The sequence below is a fragment of the Bubalus bubalis genome, chromosome 6 (assembly GCF_019923935.1).
Source record: "Bubalus bubalis isolate 160015118507 breed Murrah chromosome 6, NDDB_SH_1, whole genome shotgun sequence".
NCBI lineage: Eukaryota > Metazoa > Chordata > Mammalia > Artiodactyla > Bovidae > Bubalus > Bubalus bubalis.
In genome coordinates, this window is record NC_059162.1 from 180,893 (window position 1) to 204,936 (window position 24,044).

Sequence of the window (24,044 nt, forward strand, 5' to 3'; positions counted from 1 at the left end):
CCTAACATGCATTTCAAGTTATTTTTCTGCCTATGAAGACATCAAAAACATTATCAGGTTTTTTTTTTCTTTCCTGAATAAAATATCTGTATCCTTCTCAACTAAAGAAAGTGAAAGTGAAAGTTGCTCAGTCGTGTCCAATTCTTTGTGACCCCATGGACTAGTCCATAGAATTCTCCAGGCCAGAATACTGGAGTGGGTAGCCTTTCCTGTCTCCAGGGAATCTTCCCAACCCAGGGATCGAACCCAGGTATCCCACACTGCATGCAGATTTTTTACCAGTTGAGCCACCAGGGAAACCCTCTCAACTAAACTCCTAGCTTTTAAAAAACAGTACTTGGAGTTGCCCTAAGAGTTGAAAACCAGTAGCCTATATGACCATATTCAACATACGAGAAGGTAGTTACTAGCATCCAGACCTATTCAATCTGGCAAATTAGAAATACCAGATCTAGGGACTTTTCTGGTGGTCCAGGGGCTAAGAATCTACACTCCCAATTCAGGGATCCTGGCTTTGATCTCTGGTCAGGGAACTGGATTCCTCGTGCTGCAACTGAAAGACTATGTGCTGCAACTAAGGTCTGGTGTAGTCAAATGAATAAATATTGAAAAACAGAAATACCAGTCTTCCAATGTTCTGGTCTGGAGAATTCCATGGGGTCGCAAAGAGTTGGACACGACTGAGCGACTTTTACTTCACCTAACATTAATAGCTCACTTTTGCTTGAATAATTTGTACACTATTTTCTCTATTCAATATGTCTAGATAAATTCTGCAATGTCTACCTGTCAAAAGATCTAAACACTCGTAATATATGAGAGCATTAAATGTAAATGGGAATAGACTCTGTCAGAATTTGTGCTGGAATAGGAATGACACAAATATTTCAGCCAATTTCTCACAATGATCTTTCCTCAAATTTTTGAAAGTAATGCATTAAAGTTAGATTACCTTCTAATTTTGCTGAAGACTAAAATTTTGGAAGTTATATCTTTTAAGGTGATTTGCTATCCAATATGGTAGTTTTCAACATGATCCCAGTTCTTCAGTTATCCAGGTATCCAAGCCCCTTTCTACTCTTCTGATTAACAGTGGAATCAATCTCTCCATGTTCTGAGTGTAGACTACTTTGTGACTAGCTTTGACTGATATAAAAGGTAGCTGAAGAGATATTGTGCCATCTTCAAGCATCTGATGGCCCTGTGGCTTTCTCAAAATCTCTTGGAATTTGCATAATCTCTTAGAAAAACTGCCATGTGAATAAGCACAAGCCAGCCTATTGGATAATGAGCAATATGCCTTACACCCCTATTCCATGAAATAGCATTTAGCAACCTCCCAACTGGAGTGTGAGGCCTTCTTAGATCACCAAGACTGCAAAGCTGATAAATACACATAAGTACACCAGCCAAGATCACATGAGGGTACTGACCTTACTGACTCATGTAATAGTGATCCATGCAATAAGCAGCTGTTTTTTGGTTTTTGTTTTTGTTTTTAAACTAGTGTTTTGGAGCAGCTTATTATGCTGTCTTTAAAACCACTGACATTCTTAATTTCTGATGTTACCACAAAGACATTTTCAAGTCTTATCATATAGCAACTAAGCATATCAGCTTTTCTTAAATGCAACTTCATTAAAATGTGCAATTAAAAAGTTCAGGCAATTTAACTTGTTGATGTCCTTGAATCTTTTGATACAATACTTTAATAAAATTATAGTATCTTATTTGTATAAATATAGTTCATCAAAAACTTACAACTTCATAATTTTATTATATATTTTATTAAAATAATCATTAAATAGAATTCAATTATAAGTTTATATTTAAATTACTTTAAAAAAAATACCTGTCTTGCCTTTAAGACTTAGATAAATAGAAAAGCAGAGAGTTCATTTTGCCCAGATGATATAAAACATCACTGCCCATGCTGTTCTTTATAGATGTCTTTTTATTCTTCCTGTAATGGAACTCTCTCCCTCGGGGAGATGAATTTTAAAACTGGCAATACTTTCAGGGTATACGAAGAACAACAACAAAAATAGTTACTAAATAGATATATTATGATCATCAATCCACTAATATCTAATTTCAAAACATCACTGTATAGTCTAAAATGCCTGTGTAAAGTCCTTATTTTTTGAGGAAAAAAAGATATATAAACCAGAGAGAAACAAGAAGCCATGTCAAGGGTTGGAAAAATCTTGATTAACTGATGCTTATGTCAGAAGCTTTCTCTATCTCCTTTATACTTTAATAAAACTTTATTACACACACACACAAAAAAAAGATAATGTCAGGCTTTCTGGAAAGCAGTACTTCACAGCACTCATGTTTTAAGTTTTGGGAGTTTGTTTTTGCTTTTCTAATTGGGATAATTCACCAGGTAATACATGAATGAATAAGAGGAATCCTTGTTTCTGAAAAATGAAATTGCATGGAATTCTTGAATGTTTGGTATATTCCAGGGCACACACAACAGACTCTCCTTTGAGCATTGTTGGTTGAAGGAGAAGTTATGCAGTCAGATGAGAAGTGACTTGGGAGAGATCCTCCAGGCAGACCCATTAAACTGTCTCTGCATTGAGCAGGGAGCATGGTTTCCTGCACCGTCATTGGCTCTGCTCTTTCTAACACAGGGCCAGATGGCAAAAACCAAAGAGCAGCATATACGCTCATTCTACCAGTGATTTCATTTATGACTTTGTGCAAGTTACAGCTGCCAGTGTCTAAGTCATCTTAAATGCTGCATAGCAGTAATCATCTCATTTATTTTCATAGCTATAATCATCTCACTTATTTTTATAAAGATGAAAGGTGTAGGTGGTTGCATTCAGAAGAGTACACAGCACATACAAAGTGATCAGCAAATGTAAGCAATTGCTATTATTCTTAGCAAAGGTGGATCATTATTTCCACCCCTTTCTGGTATTTGGCAGAATGCTATTGTGACTTCAAACCCTATGTCCTCCAGAAAGGAGCTCTAAGTGTAAGACTGGCACAGATTAGAAGACTTATCCACATATTTCATAATTGCAACATAATCCCTGGTTCAGAGGGCAATGTTTGAATGCAGCAAAAAATGCTCTGCAGTTCATCATGACATCTGAAAGGAGTTGTGTTGAACTGTAATAACATGTACCAACTTGGGGCTTTCCAGGTGGCTCAGTGGGTAAAGAATCCACCTACAATTCAGGTGACGCAGGTTCAATCCCTGGGTCAGGAAGATGCCCTGGAGGAGAGCATGGCAACCCACTCCCGTATTCTTGCCTGGAGAATCCCATGGACACAGGAGCCTGGCGGGCTATGGTCCATAGACTCACAAAAAGTCAGACATGACTGAAGAGACTTGGTATGTGAACCAGCTTTAAATAGCTTTCCCCATCTGATGACATCTCATACAACTCCTTAATTATTTGAGTCCCAAGATGATGTTGCTTGCTTTCAAGATGAAGTTGTTTGCTTGATGTCTTGTTGGTGTCCCACAGAGATCAATGATTGGTTTGGAAGCTTAAGAAATATGAGCTCCAGGGATACACACACATAAAAATGTAAAGCATGTAACATTTTCCCTCATAACATCTTCATAAACAGGAAGCAAGGCCTATCTCACAGGTTGGTTGGACTACACTCTGTTTTGGGGGGAATGGACTGAACTGTATTTCCTGAGGTGTGGAAGCTTATTTGTTGTCTTCTCATAAGGGTAGTATTGTTAGCCATGTATGAGAGGTGGAACAATTGTAAAAGAGGGTAGTGACATTAGACATTTTTAAAAGTCTGTAGTTAGCCTGTATTTATAGAGTATTTTAAGAAATGTCCAAATTTTGAGCACTCCATTTTGAAAGTATTTTCACTTTTCCTGCTGAGAAACAATCTCGACAGGACATGGGAACAACTCTACCTGCAGAGCCGAATTTGAAACACCTGTCAGTTTAAGAGGGAAAGAGTGTGAGCCAACAGGGAGGAATGCTCGATTCCTCTCCCCTTTCCTCCTCCTCCCACCTCACTTTAACTCCATCCATGGAACCTGGGAAAGACAGCAGGAAGAGTCTCCTGACGGTCACTCTGAGGCTGGGAGTAGGTGCTGAGGGCTCTTTGGAACTGTTCCAGGAGGAACACAGACATGTGAACCACCTCTGAATCAGACAGGAGGGGGATTACTTTGTCCTTGTGCCAAAGGGACTTATAGATGTCTCTCTATAGCAATTTTCTCACATTTGATACCTTTGACATTTTGGCCCAAATTATATTTTGGTCTTTTCATGTGTTGTGGGTGTGTGTGGAGGATGGGGTGGGGAGGGAGATGCTGTTCTGTACCTTCTTGACTATTTAGCAGCATCTTGTCTGCCTAGGGGGCTTCCCTGGTGGCTCAGAGGGTAAAGAATCTGCCTGAGATGCAGGAGACCCGGGTTCAATCTCTGGGTCAGGAAACTCCCCTGGAGACAGGAATGGCTACCCACTCCAGTATTCTTGTCTGGAGAATTCCATGGACAGAGGAGCCTGTCAGGCTTACAGTCCATGGGGTCTCAGTCAGAAACAGCTGAGTGACTAACCCTTTCACTTTCACTGGTCAGTCCACTAGATGTCAGTAGCAACCCTCCCGATTGTGACAATCAGCAGGATCTTCAGATATTGCTAAACGTCCTGTGGGGTTATAATCGCTCCTGGTGAAGAACCACTTCTCTCTATAAGTAATCAGTAGCCCGGTTTTTCTTTAAAAACCGGAAAAGGTTTTCCACAATTATGTACTACTTTGAAATCAGAAAAAGACGAAGTCACTTGTACTGGCCATTGGGGAAAGAAAACCATATCCTCAGAATAATTATGTTTTCAAACCACAATATTTTAATTCACATGTCCTTTACCTCTTCGAGGGCTTCCCTTGTGGCTCAGCTGGTAAAGAATCAGCCTGAAATGTGGGAAAACTGGCTTCAATCCCTGGGTTGGGAAGATCCCCTGGAGAAGGGAAAGGCTACCCACTCCAGTGTTCTGGCCTGGAGAATTCCATGGACTGTATAGTCCATGGAGTCGCAAAAAGTCAGATGTGACTGAGTTACTTTCACTTCATTCACTTACCTCTTTGAGTGGCTCGAGGGTAAAGAATCTGCCCGGAGGATACACCTGAGACGTTCAGTACCTGGGTTGGGGAGATACCCTGAAGGAGGAAATGGCAACCCACTCCGGTATTCTTGTCTGAGAAATCTCATGGATGTAGTGGCTTAGCAGGCTACAGTCCCTAGAGTTGTAAATAGCTGGACACAACTGAACACACACGCACACATTAACCTTTCTGAAGTTATTTGAAGAATGTGGAAAATACCGGATGTGTTGGGGTTTAGTCCAGATTTTTTACCCCCTGAAAATAACCAACTAGTGCCTCCAAATCATTTTATTGTTACTAAGGGTGAGTAGAGAAAATACCCTTCATTGGCATTTTCAATATGTCAAAAGCTTTGAATATATATCTCCTTTATTTAAAAAAAAAATAAACACAACCCTTAAAACTTTTATGTTTTGTGAGAATTCAGGCAAGATTCTTTTCTAAAGTTTCTTTTTAAAGTTATCAGAATAAAATACTTATATTTAATGGATGTTGTGAAGATCAGATATACAATGCAGCTTATGTATGCATGTATAATATTCTGTGTGTGCAATCTGATTTACTACGTTTTTACTTGCCATCTTATCATAATCATTTTTAGATCATTAAAACTTCTTTATGTATGGCAAAGCCACTACAATATTGTAAAGTAATTAGCCTCCAATTAAAATAAATAAATTTATATTTTAAAAAAAGCAAACTTCTTCAAAAAGCTGAGTGATTTTCTATAATATGTATGCAGTATATCTTTGAACTTTTTTCCTGTTGCTCAACACTTTATTTCTAAACTTTGCTTTCATAAATAATGGTGCAATGCAGCAGCAAGCATTTCTGTTAATTACATGTTCACATCATTGTTTAGCTCTTCAAATAGAGCTAAAACAGAGGATATATTTGTCAAATAGGTCTTCATAAGGCTTGAGAGTCACAGTTACAGAATGTCAGATTTTGAATATCAGTTCCCTGAAGAATGACAGACAGTGTGTACCATAAATAACAAAATCACTATGCAAATTTTATAGGAAAATATACTAATATAGATTATAAAATCTGCTTTCCCAGCTAAACCATATTTAAATAAATGAACACTTGTGAATTAGCAGTCTTAAATAAGCATACTTCATATATTTCATTATAAAAGATTTTCTTAAAAATTATCCACTGAATCCTAATACTTTGAGAAATGATTAAAGAGTAAGTCAGTAAAAAGGTATTGGAATATTTTTAATAACTATTTTATTGACCTATAGTTAATTTTCAATGCTGTGTTCCTTTCAGGTCTACAGTAAATGATTCAGATATATCTATATCTATGTAACTGTGTCTATTCTGTATAGATATAGATATATCATATTCTTTTTCAGAGTCTTCTCCATTATAAATTATTATAAGATATGGAATATTGTCCCCTTTGCAGTATAATAGGTCCTTGTTATTTATTTTATATATAGTGACTGAAATTTGCTGAGTAGTGTCACGACTCTTTGCTACCCCTTGGACTATACAGTCCATGGAATTCTCCAGGCCAGAACACTGGAGTGGGTAGCTATTCCCTTCTCCAGGGGATCTTCGCAACCCAGGGATCAAACCCAGGTCTCCCGCATTGCAGGCGGGTTCTTTGCCAAATAAGCCAACAGCAAAACCCTTATATGTAGTGCTGTGTATACATTAATTTAATAAAAAACAATATGGATAATTAAATAATATTTGATATCTTTCTGATGATTCTGTTCTAAGCTCCGAATTATATATAACTAGTTTAAGGAATCATACAGGCTCATATGTATGCAAGTCTTTCCTGTGATCTGCGTAGTAAACTATGGACTTGATGTATTTGAGTGATGCAATTTCTGAGCTTTTCCTAAATTTCCCCAAAGCAATGCCTTATTTCTTTGCTATAAAATGTACCCTATATATCGTCATGTCTCTTTTAGGAGAATGCTGCTGCTGCTGCTAAGTCGCTTCAGTCATGTCCGACTCAGTGCCACCCCATAGACGGCAGCCCACCAGGCTTCCCGGTCCCTGGGATTCTCCAGCAAGAACACTGGACTGGGTTGCCATTTCCTTCTCCAATGCATGAAAGTGAAAAGTGAAAGTGAAGCTGCTCAGTCATGTCCAACTCTTAGAGACTCCATGGACTGCAGCTTACCAGGCTCCTCTGTCCATGGGATTTTCCAGGCAAAAGTACTGGAGTGGGTTGCCATTGCCTTCTCCCCTTTTAGGAGACAGTCAAAACTAAATTGGGGATGATCTCATGGAGAATAGCTATTACTATTTTTCTGCAACCATGGTAAAGGGAGGACATGGACAAGGAAAACTGCACTGCTGTGACAGACTTCCTCCTTGGATTCCCAGATGCCCCTGAGCTCAGAGTCTTCCTCTTCCTGCTGTTTCTTTCCATCTATAGAGTCACAGTTTGGGGAAACCTGGGCATGATTGCTCTCATTCAGGTCAGCTCTGGACTCCACACCCCCATGTACTTTTTCCTCAGCCACTTGTCCTTTGTGGATTTCTCTTACTCCACTACTGTCATGCCGAAGATGCTAGCTAACATCTTAAATGAAGACAGCCATTTCCTTCCTGGAATGCACTGTGCAATTCTACCTGTTTTGCACATTTGGGATAACTGAGGTCATTCTGCCGGCAGTGATGGCCTATGACTGCTTTGTGGCCATCTGTGACCCACTGCTCTACATGGTCACCATGTCCCAAAATCTCTGCATGGAGTTGGTGTCTTGTTGCTATCTCAATACTACTGTATGTTCTGTGATTCACTTGTGTTTAGCTCTTCAGATCCCATCCTACAGATCAAATGTGATCAACCACTTCTTTTGCGATCTTCCCGGTCTCTTGTCTCTTGCTTTCTCCGATGTCACCGTGAATCAATTAGTGCTATACATTGTGGCCACTTTCAATGAGGTTATCACCATTGTGGTCATCCTCACGTCCTACTTGTTTATTCTCATCATCATCCTGAGGATGCGCTCTGCAGACAAAAGATGCAAAGCTTTTCCACGTGTGCTTCCCACCTCGCTGCCATCATCATCTTTCACAGAACAGTCCTTTTCATTTATTGCCAGCCCCACTCTGGCAACAGCATGGGCACTGACAAAGTGGCCACGGTGTTCTACACTGCAGTGATCCCCATGCTGAACCCCCTGATCTATAGTCTGAGGAACAAGGATGTGAAAGAAGTGCTCAGAAAAGTGGTGAGCTCCAAAATATTATCCTAGAGAATATTTTCCTAGCAGGACTCAGGGTTAGAAATTGGAGGCTGGTGAAAGGGTAATGATGCGTTTCAGTGTTGGAGTAAAAAGAACAGTCAAGATGTGAATAGCCATGAGTGAGTCTTTTTAATTCTCTTATCCTTGTGCCTTTTCAATTTACAAGTTTAAGATTGATTGAGAATATTTCAAAATGTGCAGCCTACTTCTTTGCTTTGATGCTATATAAAATGTTTTAAATTGGACAGTATACTGGACTTTTAAAAACACAAATTTAATTTTCTCTTAGACTTTCATGAGTTTAATGGACTAAGTATCACATTTTATTTTAACATCCATTATGGGGACTATGATTCATTTCATAATTGAACACCTATTATTTTACAATAAGGAACACACCTTTGTCAGTTTTTACAGAGAATAAGATTTCATATGTGTATATAAATATAAATATATATATTCTCTTTATTGTTTTGTTCTTACTTCCTTTATTGTTTTTTGTTTTTGTCATTGCAGTGTCCAGTGGTTTAGGGGTTTCCTATATTATCACATATGAATAATAGAAATATTGATAATAATTACAGTACAGAAATTTTAGGGAAATTAAATTACATGTCAAGTGAAAATAGCCTAGGAATGTACCTAACACATAATTGGTCATCTCTTTATGTATGTGTATATGAGTGTCTCTTTCATGCATTGGAGAAGGAAATGGCAACCCACTCCAGTATTCTTGCCTGGATAATCCCAGGGACAGAGGAGCCTAGTGGGTTGCCGTCTATGGGGTCACAGAGTTGGACACGACTGAAGCGACTTAGCAGCAGCATATGTGTGTGTGTGTGTGTGTGTGTGCGCATAGATGTATATTGTCTATTGCACTTGACAGTATTGTGCTTTGCAGATACTGCATTTTTACAGATTGAAGATTTGTCGCAACCCTGCATCAAGCAAGTCTATTAGCACTGTTTTTCCAGCAACATTTGCTCACTCGTATCTCTGTCACATGTCATATTTTGGTAATTCTGGCAATATTTTAAACTTTTTCATTATTGTGTAAGTTATGGTGATCTGCCATCTCTGATGTTACTATTGAAAAAGTTTATAACTCACTGAAGGTTTAGATGGTGGTTAGCATTTTAAAGTATTTTTCAACTAGGATGTGTATATTTTTTAGTTTTTATTGATTTGCATAAAGTTTTTTAATTATTTTATTTTATTTTGTCTGTGCTGGGTCTTCTATGTGGCATGTGGACTTCTCTAGTTGCGGTGTTTGGGTTTAGTTCCCTGTGGCATGTGGTATCTTAGTTGCCCCCAAGGGATCAAGCACAGGTCCCCTGAAAAGGATAGTGGATTCTTAACCACTGGACCACTAGGGAAGTCCCAATATATGTACATGTCTTAGACTTAATATTTCAGTGTACATACTTAGACATATGCACACTGAAAATGTGTTTACCTGCTTTATTAATGATATTTCTCTTTCCAATGTAAAGAGAAAGTGAAATCGCTCAGTTGTGTCCAACTCTTTGTGGCCCCATGGACTGTAGCCTGCCAGGCTCCTCCATCTATGGGGTTTTCCAGGCAAGAATACTGGAGTGGGTAGCTGTTTCCTTCTGCAGGGCATCTTCCTGACCCAGGGATCGAACCAGGGTCTCCTGCAGTCTTTACTGTCTGAGCCATCAGGGAACCCTAATTTGCCTTATCACAATAAAGTGAATATACCAAACCTATAATATCTCCCAGCTATGTCTGTATGCTTATAAATGTATATGCCTACATATTATGTAGATATATTAATATATTATATATGTGTATGTATTGGTTGGTTGTTGTTTAGTCACTAAGTTAGGTTTGGATCTTTTGGGACCCCATGGACTATAGACCATCAGGTACCTCTATGTATGCAATTATTTAATAACCATTGTTATGAATAGCGGCATTGCTGACTTTTGCCTCTTTTCTCACTTTCAATTACTTTCTTCTGGCTTACTTTAAAAATATGCATTAAATGCTTACTGTGACTCATAGGTGGACTTCTAACCTCTGTGTACATTTCTTTTCTGTGTCTTGATGAAATGACCTTTGTCCATCCTTCCTTTATGTGTTTAAACTTCATTTCTTCCTTCAACCTTGGCTCATATGTGTCACTGATACTTTATTTGTGCTTCCATTATGATTTATGTAAATTTCTACAGTAAATTCACTTGCTCAATGAAGCATCTCTCTGTAAGTCTATACTAACGTTAGAAAGCACTACACTGGAGTTTATGAAAACCGGGATAGGCAATTTGACTCTTATTTTTTAATTTGACAAGTAACACAAACTTCTTAATTTCTCAGCTTCCTCAAGTTTGAACAATGATTATTACTGTTAACCTCTCAACATTGTACTGAGATTACATTTTGACAACATGTAGGTACTCACTGGTGCTAGGAAAATCCTTTATGTGTGTTTCAGTGAAATCTTTGAGGCCTGGAACTATTTATTCTTTTCTCTCTCACTATCATGTATTATAAGTTATATTTATTTTTTTATTAGATAGATGAATAAAAACTGGTATATAAACTATGTATATTGAGATTTTGGGGGGTGTTAGTTCTAAAAGGTCTTGTAGGTCTTCATAGAACAGTTCAACTTCAGCTTCTTCAGCGTTACTGGTTGGGGCATAGACTTGGATTACTGTGATATTGAATGGTTTGCCTTGGAAATGAACAGAGATCATTCTGTTGTTTTTGAGATTGCATCCAAGTACTGTATTGTCACCCTGTTTATTTAACTTCTATGCAGAGTACATCATGAGAAACACTGGGCTGGGAGAAGCACAAGCTGGAATCAAGATTGCTGGAAGAAATATCAATAACCTCAAATATGCTGATGATACCACCCTTATGGCAGAAAGTGAAGAGGAACTAAAAAGCCTCTTGATGAAAGTGAAAGTGGAGAGTGAAACAGTTGGCTTAAAGCTCAACATTCAGAAAATGAAGATCATGGCATCTGGTCTCATCACTTCATGGCAAATAGATGTGTCAGTCACTCTCCTAATATATTATTTCCAAGACAGATGTTCAGATCTGTCCATCAGGAAGAATGTCTCTGACCAAGAGAAATATAACCATTGGGGCCACATTCGCCCTCTTGGGTTCTCAGACTACCCAGAACTGCAAGCCCCCCTCTTCCTGGTATTTCTGGCCATCTACAACTTCAGCATAGCAGGCAAACTTGGGATGATGGTCATCATCAAAGTTAACCCCAAACTGCACACCCCCATGTATTTTTTTCTCAGCCACCTCTCATTTGTGGATTTCTGCTATTCTTCCATCATTGCTCCCAAGACACTGGTGAACCTACTTGCAGAAGACTAAGCATTTCATTTGGGGGATGTATGGTGCAGTTCTTTCTCGTTTGCACCTTTGTGGTGACTGAATTAATTCTGTTTGCTGTGATGGCCTATGACGGCTTCGTGGCTATTTGCAACCCTCTGCTCTACACAGTCGTCATGTGCCAGAGACTCTGTGCCATGTTAGTGGTCACGTCATATGCATGGGGAGTAGCTTGATCCTTGACTCTCACGTGTTCTGCTGGCAAATTATCTTTTCACGGTTTCAACACAATCAATCACTTCTGTGAGCTTTCTTCCTTGCTGTCCCTGTCTTATTCTGATTCTTCTCTCAGCCAGCCGCTGCTTTTCCCTGTTGCCGCCTTTAATGAGGTGATCACGTTGCTCCTCATCCTCACGTCCTGCATGCTCACTGTTGTCACCACCTGAAGACGCAGTCAGCTGGTGGTCGGCCTTTTCCACCTGCGCCTCCCGCCTGACCGCCATCGGCATCTTCCCCCGCACCATCTGCTTCCTCTACTCTGTGCCCAACTCCACACTCTCCAGGCACACAGTCAAAGTGGCGTCTGTGTTTTACACGGTGGTCATCCCCATGTTGAATTCCCTGGTCTACAGTCTGAGAAATAAGGATGTCAAGGACACAGTCAGCAAACTAATGAAAACAAAATTGTTTTCACATTGAAGGCATGTAACTGCTAAATATTTACTTTGGTTATTAAAGAATACTTTTCTGATTTTGAATGGATTATGTCAAAAATTCACTTAAAAATAACTTTAGATTTGAAAAACAAAAACCACAATGGAAAAAATATGAATTTTAGATCAGGAGACTATACCTGGTTCTGACTAACTAAGTCAGAGAAGATGAATTGACCTGACTCAGTCATTATCTACAAAACCAGTTTAATATTATTTTGTTCATAAAGTGGTATATAGAACAAAAGAATATAGATAATATATCAAACATATTGTACATGTGCTGTAAACTCTAGTTCTGTTATTCCTTTTTTCCTGATGACTAACAAGTAGTCTTAAATAAATGACCAATTTTATACTTTAAATTTAGTGAATAGATGACAGGGAAAGATAGAGTTTTACTTTCAGGAATCTCCCAAGCCAGTGGTGTTAGTTAATATCATAATACAGTTAGTGGGAAGAGACTGTACAAAATCATTTATGGCTATCATGCATCTTTTACTTGGCCTTGAAGGATAGACAGATTTTTAAAGAGAAATAAAAGAGAATGACATAAGTTTTACTTAAAAGTGAGAGTTGGACTGTGAAGAAAGCTGAGCACCAAAGAATTGATGCTTTTGAACTGTGGTGTTGGAGAAGACTCTTGAGAGTCCCTTGGACTGCAAGGAGTTCCAACCAGTCCATTCTAAAGGAGATCAGTCCTGGGTGTTCATTGGAGGGACTGATGCTGAAGCTGAAACTCCAATACTTAGGCCACCTCATGCGAAGAGTTGACTCATTGGAAAAGACCCTGATGCTGGGAAGGACTGGGGGCAGGAGGAGAAGGGGATGACAGAGGATGAGATGACTGGATGGCAACACCGACTCGATGGACATGAGTTTGAGTAAACTCCAGGAGTTGCTGATGGACAGGGAGGCCTGGCGTGCTGCATTTCATGGGGTCGCTAATGATTTCAGAAACGACTGAGCGACTGAAATGAACTGAACTGAAAGAACATAATGGTCAAGAGTCAATGATTCAAACATATTTTAAGCTATTATTTTATGTCATATGCCTACAAGATATCTTGCTAGGTGCTTGAAGAAATGAAATTTTGAATACATTGTAGCTACAATTCTAACTTATTTTGGAAGAAAGTTTCAGTATAGAGAATGAAAGAATTTACAAGAGGCTTAAGAAAATTAGCTTGCTTCTTGAAATACTGAGAACAAAAACATAGATATTTTATACATGTTGTATGTTTTGTGTTGCCTATCACTTACCAATCGTTATATATATATTATTACTTCACATGGCAGTTTGATCAAGCCTGTATCTTAGTTCTCCTTAACAGGACTCTCTAGAAAGTCTCCATAAAACAATTGAGTAGATTTGCTGTAAAAATTGGAAGCTAATAGCTTTCCTGGGACTTGAACATTGCTTTAAAATAGCTCTAATTTTTAAGTATAATCTAAACATTGAAAGAATCTAATCTATATGGTTGTGTATATCAGGGAGGATTACATTTTCCCCTAAGCAATGTGATATTTAGGGGCTTCCCTGATAGCTCAGTTGGTAAAGAATCCACCTGCAAAGCAGGAAATCCAGGTTTGATTCCTGGGTCAGGAAGATCCACTGGAGAAGGGAAAGGCTACTCACTCCAGTATTCTGTCCTGGAGAATTTCATGAACTGTGGTGCATGGGGTCACAAAGAGTTGGACATTACTGAGCAACTTTCACTTTCACCCTCATAGGCACATATATCTAATTTGAAATTAGCAATCATATTTATATTTTATTTCATCTGTTGCCTCATCAGTTTTGCTAGAATTACTTACACATCTGTTTTCTGTTCTATAATCTTTGTGTCTGAATGAAATTCCAAATCTTTTGAGAAAAATATTAAGAGAAATAATTCTATTTTCATGAGGATGAAGTAAAAACTTGAAAACAGTTCAATGGCATAATTTCAAATGCTTATATGATTTCAAACTTACAAGGATGAGTTATGTAAATCACTTTTTTCTGGTTAACATTTTGATATGTAGTGATAACCAACATTATTTTACATATTCATAAATAAAATATATTCTTCTACAAATCATTGCTTACTTGGTAATTATATTAACTAGAATATCAGTGGAAAGTAGCAGAAATGTTATATTAACCTTGACTTAAATCAGTAATAAATAATCTATTTTCAGGGCATAAATTTTCATGTTTCTTCTCTATCTTGACAAAGGATGACTAATTTTTTTGATTAATTCAGAGACACAATTCCTTTATTCTTATTCTGAAAAAATGGAAATACATATTACTTAAGTCCTCTGATCATGATTTAAAAATTACTGTGTGGCATAATCAAGAGAATTCTTTAATATGGCAACACTACAGGCATTGATGCTCTTCAATAAATACTGATGTAAAATTCCATACTCTTCTATTATTTGCCTTTAGATTTCAATTCATTTTTGGTAACTCCTATAGCTGCTGTAGACTATAATTTACATTGATGTTACTCATTTTTTAAACTCATGTGCCTCTAAAATGAGTGACTTAAACTGCTTCTAAAGAAATCTCAATTATGATAATGTATTGAGTTAAATATACAATGGCAGAAAGCATCTCATACATGAATATATTCATATAAAACAAAGTAGAAAGTAGACTTTAGAACAAGAAATATTACTAAGAATAAAGAGGGCATAAAATGATGAAGCTATGGGTTTATCATGGATTAGCTTCTTATTATTAGTCTAAAACTTAAGGAAGGAAATCTTCCAAGTTGATTTTTCTGTTTTAACTCTGAAGTAGGCAAATCACTCAATTTTTGTTGCTACTGTTGCTACAATTTGTTTTTGTTTTGTTTTGCTTTGATTTGTTGTTTGGTCAGGCAATAAAAAAGAGTATGACTTCAGGAAAGTAATATGTTTTCAATTTAAAGAATTGGAGAATTTTCAGTGTTAAGGAAATTAGTTCAAGGTATGGAGAATATGCACTTCCCAGGTGGCACTAGAGGTAAAGAACCCACCTGGCAGTGCAAGATTGGGTTCAATCACAGGGTCTGGAAGATACCCTGGAGGAGGGCATGTCAACCCTCTCCAGTATTCTTGCCTGGAGAATCCCATGGACAGAGGAGCCTGACGGGCCACAGTCCATGGGGTCTCAAAGAGTCGGATATGACTGAGTGACTTGGCATGCATGCATAGAGAATACACCAGTTATACTGAATACCAAGATTTCCAGTACTTGACTCAATCTCATTACTGTATATATGAAAGCATATATAATTCTCCTGCTGCTAGGAAGGAGGGCAGAGAATAAAATTGCTCGATTTTCTTTTTTTTTTTCCTCAGGAAAATGTCCAAATGGTAGATCCTACTCACATAGAAAATGCCCTGTAGTACATGAGAGATGTTGGGGAAGTCTTTACTTGCCTTTCTTAATATGGATAAAGGAGTTATCTTTTTAGGGTTGAGCCAAATGAGAGTGATAACATATGATATCTCTGTGCATTCAGACCTCTACATATACATCTTCACTTACATCTGCGTATATACACTACATGTGCAATTTGATATCTTTATTTTTTAAATTAACCATATTTTTAAAAATGCAAAACCATAATTTTAAATAACATAATTTTCTACCCAAGATATGATGCCCCATAGTTTTTAAAAAAAAGTTCTATTTTTTTACTGTTAACTTTTCCAATAGTTAGAATTCTAAACAATGTTACATTGTAGCTTTGGTGATAGTTTTTTCTCAATTTTATCAAAATGTAATTAAATTATTTCAATAACTAACAAATAATAAGTCCACCTGCAATGTGGGAGACCTGAGTTTGATCCCTGGGTTGGGAAAATCTCCTGGAGAAAAGAATGGCTACCCACTCCTATATTCTTGCCTGGAGAATTCCATGTACAGAAGAGCCTGGCAGGCTACAGCACATGGGGTCACAAAGAGTTGGACATGACGGTGAGACCCATTGTCACTGTCAAGAAAAAAAAATCTCATTAAAAAATCATATAGCTTTTATGGTTTTCAAGGCTAAGACTTGGGAAATATGTTACCAGTGGCTTTCCAGAAAAATGTATAGCAGAGTTACATCGTTCTCAGTCCTTATCGACACTGACCACTACTATTGTAATTAATTAAATCCCTTTGTTAATTTGATAGGTAAAAATGGTGATGATCTTCAGCATATATTGAAATTCTCTTTTGTATATTCTGCACAATTCAAAATGTAACTGTCCTTATGAGCCACTAATTTCAAAGAGATGGGTCATACTCCCCAACAAGGGAATTGTACAAACCTACTGCAAATTTATGTGACTGATAACTGAATAGAACAATTAGCTTGGATTATATAGGATCATAAAAGCTGTCACCCTACTTTGGCAGACTTACAACATTTCCCAAACAAAGAGTCGATCTCCATCAGGCTCTAAATTAGATCACTGATTATGTTTCAAGGTCCAACAAAATATCTAATTGAATTCATCAGCTCAATTTATTGATAGATTAAAGTTTGGAATTACATTGATTTCTGCTCATAATTGAATTTTAATCTTTTAGTCAGTGGGATCCACTGGGATATTGAACATTTTGAATTATTTGATGATTGCGTTTTAAAGAGTATTCAGTAAAAATAAAAATAAAGCCAAAAAAATAAAAAGAAGACAGTGTTTGATGCCTATAATTTTCTGAAGTTAATATAAACATGTTTTCTCCCTTATTCTTTTTTTTTTTTTTTCAGAAGAAACACAAAATTTGTTATTTGGTTTCCCAGACCTGACATATGGTAGAAAGCACTCCTGTGGGAGAGTCCATTGTCACTGAATCATCAGAAGCTCCTGAACTCAGAGTCTTTCTCTTCCTGCTCTTCCCCCTCAAAGATGCTGTCACAGCTTTGGCCTGAGCATCACTGCACCAATTTAAGGCTATACCAGTTTATTCCACCATCCTAGTATAGCTTGTTAATTGTTTGATAAATTGCTTTGAGCAGGTTAAATAAAATTAGATAGCAAATATATAATACAATTTTACATATAATAACATACCATTTTGTGAGCCACAATATAATAATATGTTTCCCTGAGACATTCTTAACATGTAGAAAAACATATGACATCACTTAATTTTGTGTTTAAACAATTTCTCAGTAGAACTGTAATTATGCAGGTAAATATTCCCACTGGGAGTGAGGTATCAGTGTGTGTTCCTGGGATCTGATGTGAAATCAGAAAACTAGTCTCAAAAGCCTAAGAGAAATATAAAAGGTCTTGAATTATCCTAGGGAACAGCTGTCTTCCTGAGGGAAGCACAAGTTTCTTCTATGAACACAGAAGGCCATTCAAGTCAGATTATAAAAAAATATTGCAGTAGGTCAATTTTTCTCTTTAAGTATCAAAATTGACTTTTCCTGTGAAAAATGAACCACTGCTGACATAGTATAGAGAGAAGGTAAATGAAAAAGATAGTGATCTGGTAAGTATTCTTACCTTAATCCCAGGGTATTAGAACTTGATGGGATTTTAAGTTCTTTTAAGTTCATAATCACTTATTCTACATGTAGAAACTGATAGTTTGAGAATAAATATTCCCAGAGTAACACAAGTTTTAAATGATCAAGATAGGTATAACAAAAACAATAACAGCAAAAAAGCCCAAACATTTGACACATGATATTAAAACAATTCTCACTATATTGGACTCTGATTAAGAATCAGAGTTAACACTGTTCTAATCACCTATTATTTCTTTTCAAAGCATGTATGTATCCATTAAGGCTGACTCAATCTGTTTATTATATTATCCATCTTCTCTTACAGTATTGCATTGATGCCATCAATTATCAACATCCAAGTAACAGTACTGGGGTGGGGTTAGAAGAATGTTTTTAAGGGAGTAGAAAAAATAATTAAGTAGTGACTAGTATCAATAAAGAGAAATTCCTGCAGGAATAGATGATTTTGCTAAACTCTTCCAAAATCCTGTTTTCATGCTCACCTGCCAAGTATATAGAGAGAGAGTAGTTGGCTCCTAAATGGAGTCTGTTTTTTATTTCCTGTATTATTTTCTCTTTCCATTTGTTCTATTTAGCTTTTATATTTCTTTTTTGAATCTTGAAGTGTTCTTTCAGACTTGAAGTGTGTAATAAACTTGAAATATTATTACACTTAGTGTTCTCTATATAAATTGTTCTCTTCAGGTCCTGTACATCTGTGAATAGAAATATGAGGTTTGGTAGAAAAACAACCTCAGCAAAGAAGTGTTTGTTTCTCACGGTCAAGGCCTCAAGCTTATTTAAACATTGTCCCTAAAGATGAGTCTCTCTATACGATTTCTCCGCCTACAATGCAGGAGACACTGAGTTGATCCCTGGTTAGGGAAGATCCCCTGGAGAAGGAAATGGCAACCCACTCCAGTACTCTTGCCTAGAGAATCCTATGGACAGAGGAGCCTGGTAGGCTACACAGTCCATAGGGTCTCAAAGAGTCAGACACGACTTCACTTTCACTTTCACCTTTGAAGAGTCATTTTTCATTGTTACAAAGGAAAGGATAGCTCAGAAAAGATATAATTGTATCTTTTTCTTGCCTTCAGAAAGTGGCAATTGCTCCACTACTTAGTCAATAGACAGTCTTTTCTCTATGTTTGCCGAACAAAACAGATGGGATATCATTCAAGGAGAGTTAATATTTTCTAAGGAGGAAGCCATCTGTATTTCATAATAGGATAATTCCAATGAATTAACTAGATCAGTGATGCTTTCCTTCTTTGCTTAACCATTTGCTTAGAGGAAAAAGGAATCCTGTCTGATAATAAAATAATAAGTATTAATTTCTTGAGAAGTTCAAATTTGTCTTAATAGCTTAATAATATTAGCTTCCAAGGTGGTGCAGTGGTAAAGCATCTGCCTGTCAATGCAGGAGAAGTTCAAATTTGTCTTAATAGCTTAATAATATTAGCTTCCAAGGTGGTGCAGTGGTAAAGCATCTGCCTGTCAATGCAGGGGGCAGAAGAAATTTGAGTTTGATCCCTGGGTTGGGAAGATCCCCTGGAGGAGGAATTGGCAACCCACTCCAGCATTATTGCCTGGAAAATTCCATGGACAGAGGAGCTTCATGGGCTACAATCCATGGGGTTGCAAAGAGGTGGACACACTAAGCACACACACATCACACATTGAATATTCACTGTGTGAAAAACACTATTGAAAATACACATATTAGTTAATTTAATCCTCATCATTACCTTGTAGACAAGTGTCACTATAATATGTAATTTACATATCATAAAATGAAATCATGTAGTAGTTGAAATTTTGCTGAAGTCATACAAATATGAAGTGGAAGAGCCCAGCACACTGGATTTATCATCCATGCTTTCAACCACCACAGCATGTCTTCTCTGATACTGTGTCAAAAGATGTAAACCTACCTATTGGAGCACAAACTCTAAATCAATATTTATGCTAGCTTTAAGCTAATATCCCTATATCCAATTCAGCACATTGAGTTTTGGGGAATAACTGTCTTGGTTATGCTAATCTTTTAAGTATCACTGTCTCTAACATTTCCATTTCTGTGGAAGTAGTATTTATTGAGGACTGCCCAGTGATCCAGAATGTCCAAACTCTGGCCCTGACTCTTTGATTGCAAAGTTATGCAATCCTGGATTGTTAACTGGGTTGAAATCATTAGTTCCTTTTCAGTAGAGGTGAACAACATATTTTAAAGAGCTATGAGAATTAAGATAGATGAGAAAGCACTTTGAAAATTATAAGATGGCAATGTATCCATGCCAGATTTTCACATTTACTCTAATTTGTCTCTTTCATCTCCTGCATTGGCAGATAGATTCTTTACTACTCGAGTGACCTGGGAAGCTGTTAATTTAGCTAACAGAACAAATGTAGAAAAATAGACATTAAGTAATCCAGAATCCGCAATCATTATTGTATCCATAGTTCATTTTCTATACCCAAAGAACAGCTTAGTAAATAGTTGCATTATACTTATTAATTCTAAATGTATTAAAAGTTTTAAAAGACATTCAGTTTTATTAAAAATATGGAACAAATTGAGAAAAAAAAGGAGGATAAGATTTTGGTAATGTGGTTAGATCATAATCTGAGATAGAGTATATAAAATGAAAATGAAAATATATTCAAATCCAACATTATGCAAATGCTGAACTTGTAGGAGCTGTGTGTGATGTAGGTTGTTAAGGAAGAATTATATATGAATTATATATATATACATTATATATGACATAAAATGTGTGTGTATATATATATATATATGTATGTCTGTATATAGATATAGATATATATGGGCTTCCCTGGTGGCTCATCTGATAAAGAATCTGCCTATAATGCAGGAGATCTGGGTTTAATCCCTGGGTTGGGAATATCCACTGGAGAAGGGAAAGGCTACCCACTGCAATATTCTGGCCTGGAGAATTCCATGCATTGTATAGTCCATGGGGTCACAAAGAGTCGGCCATGACTGAGGGACTTTCACTTTCACTATATATATACATATGAACTTTATACTTATATAAAATGTGCACATGTACACATGTAAAATATTTTACATATTTCACTTATAAATGTTATAAAAGATAATTCAAAGAATCACAATATTATAAATCAGGAATTCACAAATAAACTGATAATAGGTACAAAACTGCCTTTCCACTACAGAGCAAATCAATTGTCTGTGTGCTGGAAAAAAATGTACCTGTCTATAAACAAGTATCATGTGTGTTTCTTTGGGTTATTTACAATTTACAGAGCTGTAGACTAGTGCAATGACAAGAGAATGCAGACATCATTAAGAGAAGTGGGTAAGTGACCCTTTTTAAACATCTGTTACAATTTGTCATTAAACATTGAAATATCCCTGAATACTCATTATATTGCCTGGATTAATTCAGTAATTGTCCAAGCATGAAAATTTCTGTAGTTAGATTCCATAGCTTGGCTTATAATCTAAAAAATAAAAAATGGATGTACTAACTACTCTTAATATGTTGCCAACTTTAGAACAGTGAATCAATGAGATGCTAAAGATACTTATCTGTAGAAGAAAATTCATTTAACGTATAATTTGATGAGACAGGCACTGTCATTCTCATACTAATGATGATGAAACATAAACTTAGTGATTACTTGGCCTGCCTAAAGAATTGCAACTGCTGAGCAGTAGAGTTAGGATTCAGTTACTAATTCTGTTACTGATTCAGTAACTAATTCTGAATATTTTCTCTTTCTATTTTACAAGCAACTCTTAGAAGTTCCTTTGTTCCTCAGAGGCAAAGTTGCTTCTCAATGTATGATAGATAAAGTACTTTGACTCCTCTAACTAGGCAAGGTTTCAACTGAAATAGAAATACTTTAATTTGTTGTGTAAGTAAAAAAATACTGCAAAGTGGAACAGAAGTGAGTTACTCAGAGTGTGTTATATGCATTGTGATTAACCATGATCATTCACATTGGTAAAAGATGAAAGAGTAAATGAAAGTAAGAGGTTCAGAGGTTAGAGTTCACCCACTGGTTTGATGTTGTGTCATTTAATGTGGAAAATGATAGCTTTAAGGAATAGAAGTGGTAAGTTATCAGTTCAACTGGAAATCTGTACATTTTCTCTGCTTACTGTTCATATGCCTAGGGGTTACCAGGATGCCCAAGTGGATTTAGAATTAATGTTCTAATTACTTTAGCTGCTTTCATATTTATTTTTTTATGACTCTTCAGGTTATTATAAATATCCCTATCAGTACCCTGTCAAAATTCCAACCTCCAGGAACCCTGCAGAGAATGGAGATGGAGAACAGCACTGTGAAGATACAGTTCTTTCTCTTGGGATTCAATGACCACCCAGAACTGCAGAGTGTTCTTTTTCCTGTTTTTCTGTCCATCTACTCTGTTACCCTCATGGGGAAACTTGGGATGATTTTGTTAATCACAACCAGTCCCCATTTGCACACCCCTATGTACTTTTTTTTCCTCCGCATCTTGTCTTTCATAGATGCCTGCTGCTCTTCAGTCATTGCCTCCAAATTACTTGCGGACTTAATCTCTGATAAGAACACCATTTCTTACAATGGCTGTGCTGCACAGTTTTATTTCTTCTGTGTTTGGTGGACACAGAGTCTTTTCTCTTGACTGTCATGGCTTATGACCGGTACATAACCATCTGTAACCCCTGCTTTACACCGTTATTATGTCCAAGAGGATTTGCTGCCAACTTGCAATTGGAGCGTTTCTGGGAGGCACCATGAGCTCAATTGTCCACACCACAAATATATTTCACCTGTCTTTCTGCTCCAGTGAAATTAACCATTTCTTTTGTGACATCTCCCCACTCTTCTCTCTGTCCTGCACTGACACTTACATCCATGACGTTGTACTGGTGGTCTTCACTAGTTTAGTGGAAGCCCTCTGCTTTCTAACAGTTCTCCTCTCTTACATCCTCATCATAGCAGCCATTCTTAAAACAGGTTCTGCCAAGGGAAGAGAAAAGGATTCTCCACTTGGGCATCCAATCTGACCGTGGTCTCTATCCACCATGGTACCCTGATCTTCATTTATTTGCGCCCTGGCCATTCAATGGCTATTGATAAAGTGACTTCTGTGTTCTATACATTGATTATACCTATGTTAAATCCCTTAATTTACAGCCTTAGGAACAAATATGTAAGAAATGCCTTCAGGAAAATGATTAGCAGAAAATTTATTTCTTAAGAAATGATGAAACTGAGGCTGACAGCTTTTCTACCCTGTTTCTTGCCCTTTGTTCTTTAAATCTCTAAAGATTCGGAGAGCTGAAGCTCTAGTACTTTGACATAAGTTCCTGTAACCCACCAGTACAACATTCTGAAAGTTTCCCATTATTTTCAGTTGTGCCTGAATTGAGTATAGGGAGCAGGCCTTAATGATCTTAATCTTCACTCCAAACTAAGGAAGAGTAGCAATAGAGTCTCTTTGCTGTTTTGCACAAAAGGTCTTTTTTACATCTCTTTTCTCTGTTCCTGAGAGGCCCTAGTGAGGTATCATAAGAAGAGCAACTGCTCTATCCATGTCAATTAAACTTACTTCCCTAAAGGCTCCATTTTTTTAAAAAAACTATAGGCAGTGTAACTGTATCAAATTAGTTTTGTTTGTACCCTTTTTATGCACTTGTATCACCCTGTAAATATTCCATCACAACACATAGAAGTAAGTAGTAAATAAATAGATAAGAATAAATTAGAAATCTGCCTCCATGTCTAAATATTCCATAAAAGCATGACACTTGCTATCCTGTTCACCATTTTTTCTACTGTGCCACTTACAGTGTTTGACCTGAGAATTCAATTTAAAAATACTTATTGAACAACAAATTAATAAGTGTAGCCAGAACAATTAATATAATATTGAACCTTTGTAAATTGATCAAAAAATTTTCTCTTTTCTTTGATTTTATCCTACCATATTCACTTTAGGTGAAATCTATTTGCATATGTTTTCTTTTGCCCTATACAGAAATGAAAGTCAGAGACAGGAATTATTTGTTGTAAAACTCTTCATTCTGCCTTAATTAGGTCAGCACATCCCCTGATCCTCCAAAGGACACCAAAGAGGACTCCCATCTCCCCACTGGGTACATAGCATTACACTGGTTAATAATGAAAATAAGTAAACAAATAAA

General features: G+C 36.9%; 3 pseudogenes; all 3 read left to right on the top strand.

Annotated features, from left to right (window-relative positions):
* The first annotated feature begins 7,244 nt into the window (after window positions 1-7,244).
* LOC112585448 lies at window positions 7,245-8,343 on the top strand (annotated as a pseudogene).
* Window positions 8,344-11,237: 2,894 nt separating this feature from the next.
* Window positions 11,238-12,997, top strand: LOC102394484 (annotated as a pseudogene).
* Window positions 12,998-22,171: 9,174 nt separating this feature from the next.
* On the top strand, window positions 22,172-23,631 carry LOC123334214 (annotated as a pseudogene).
* Window positions 23,632-24,044: the final 413 nt, after the last annotated feature.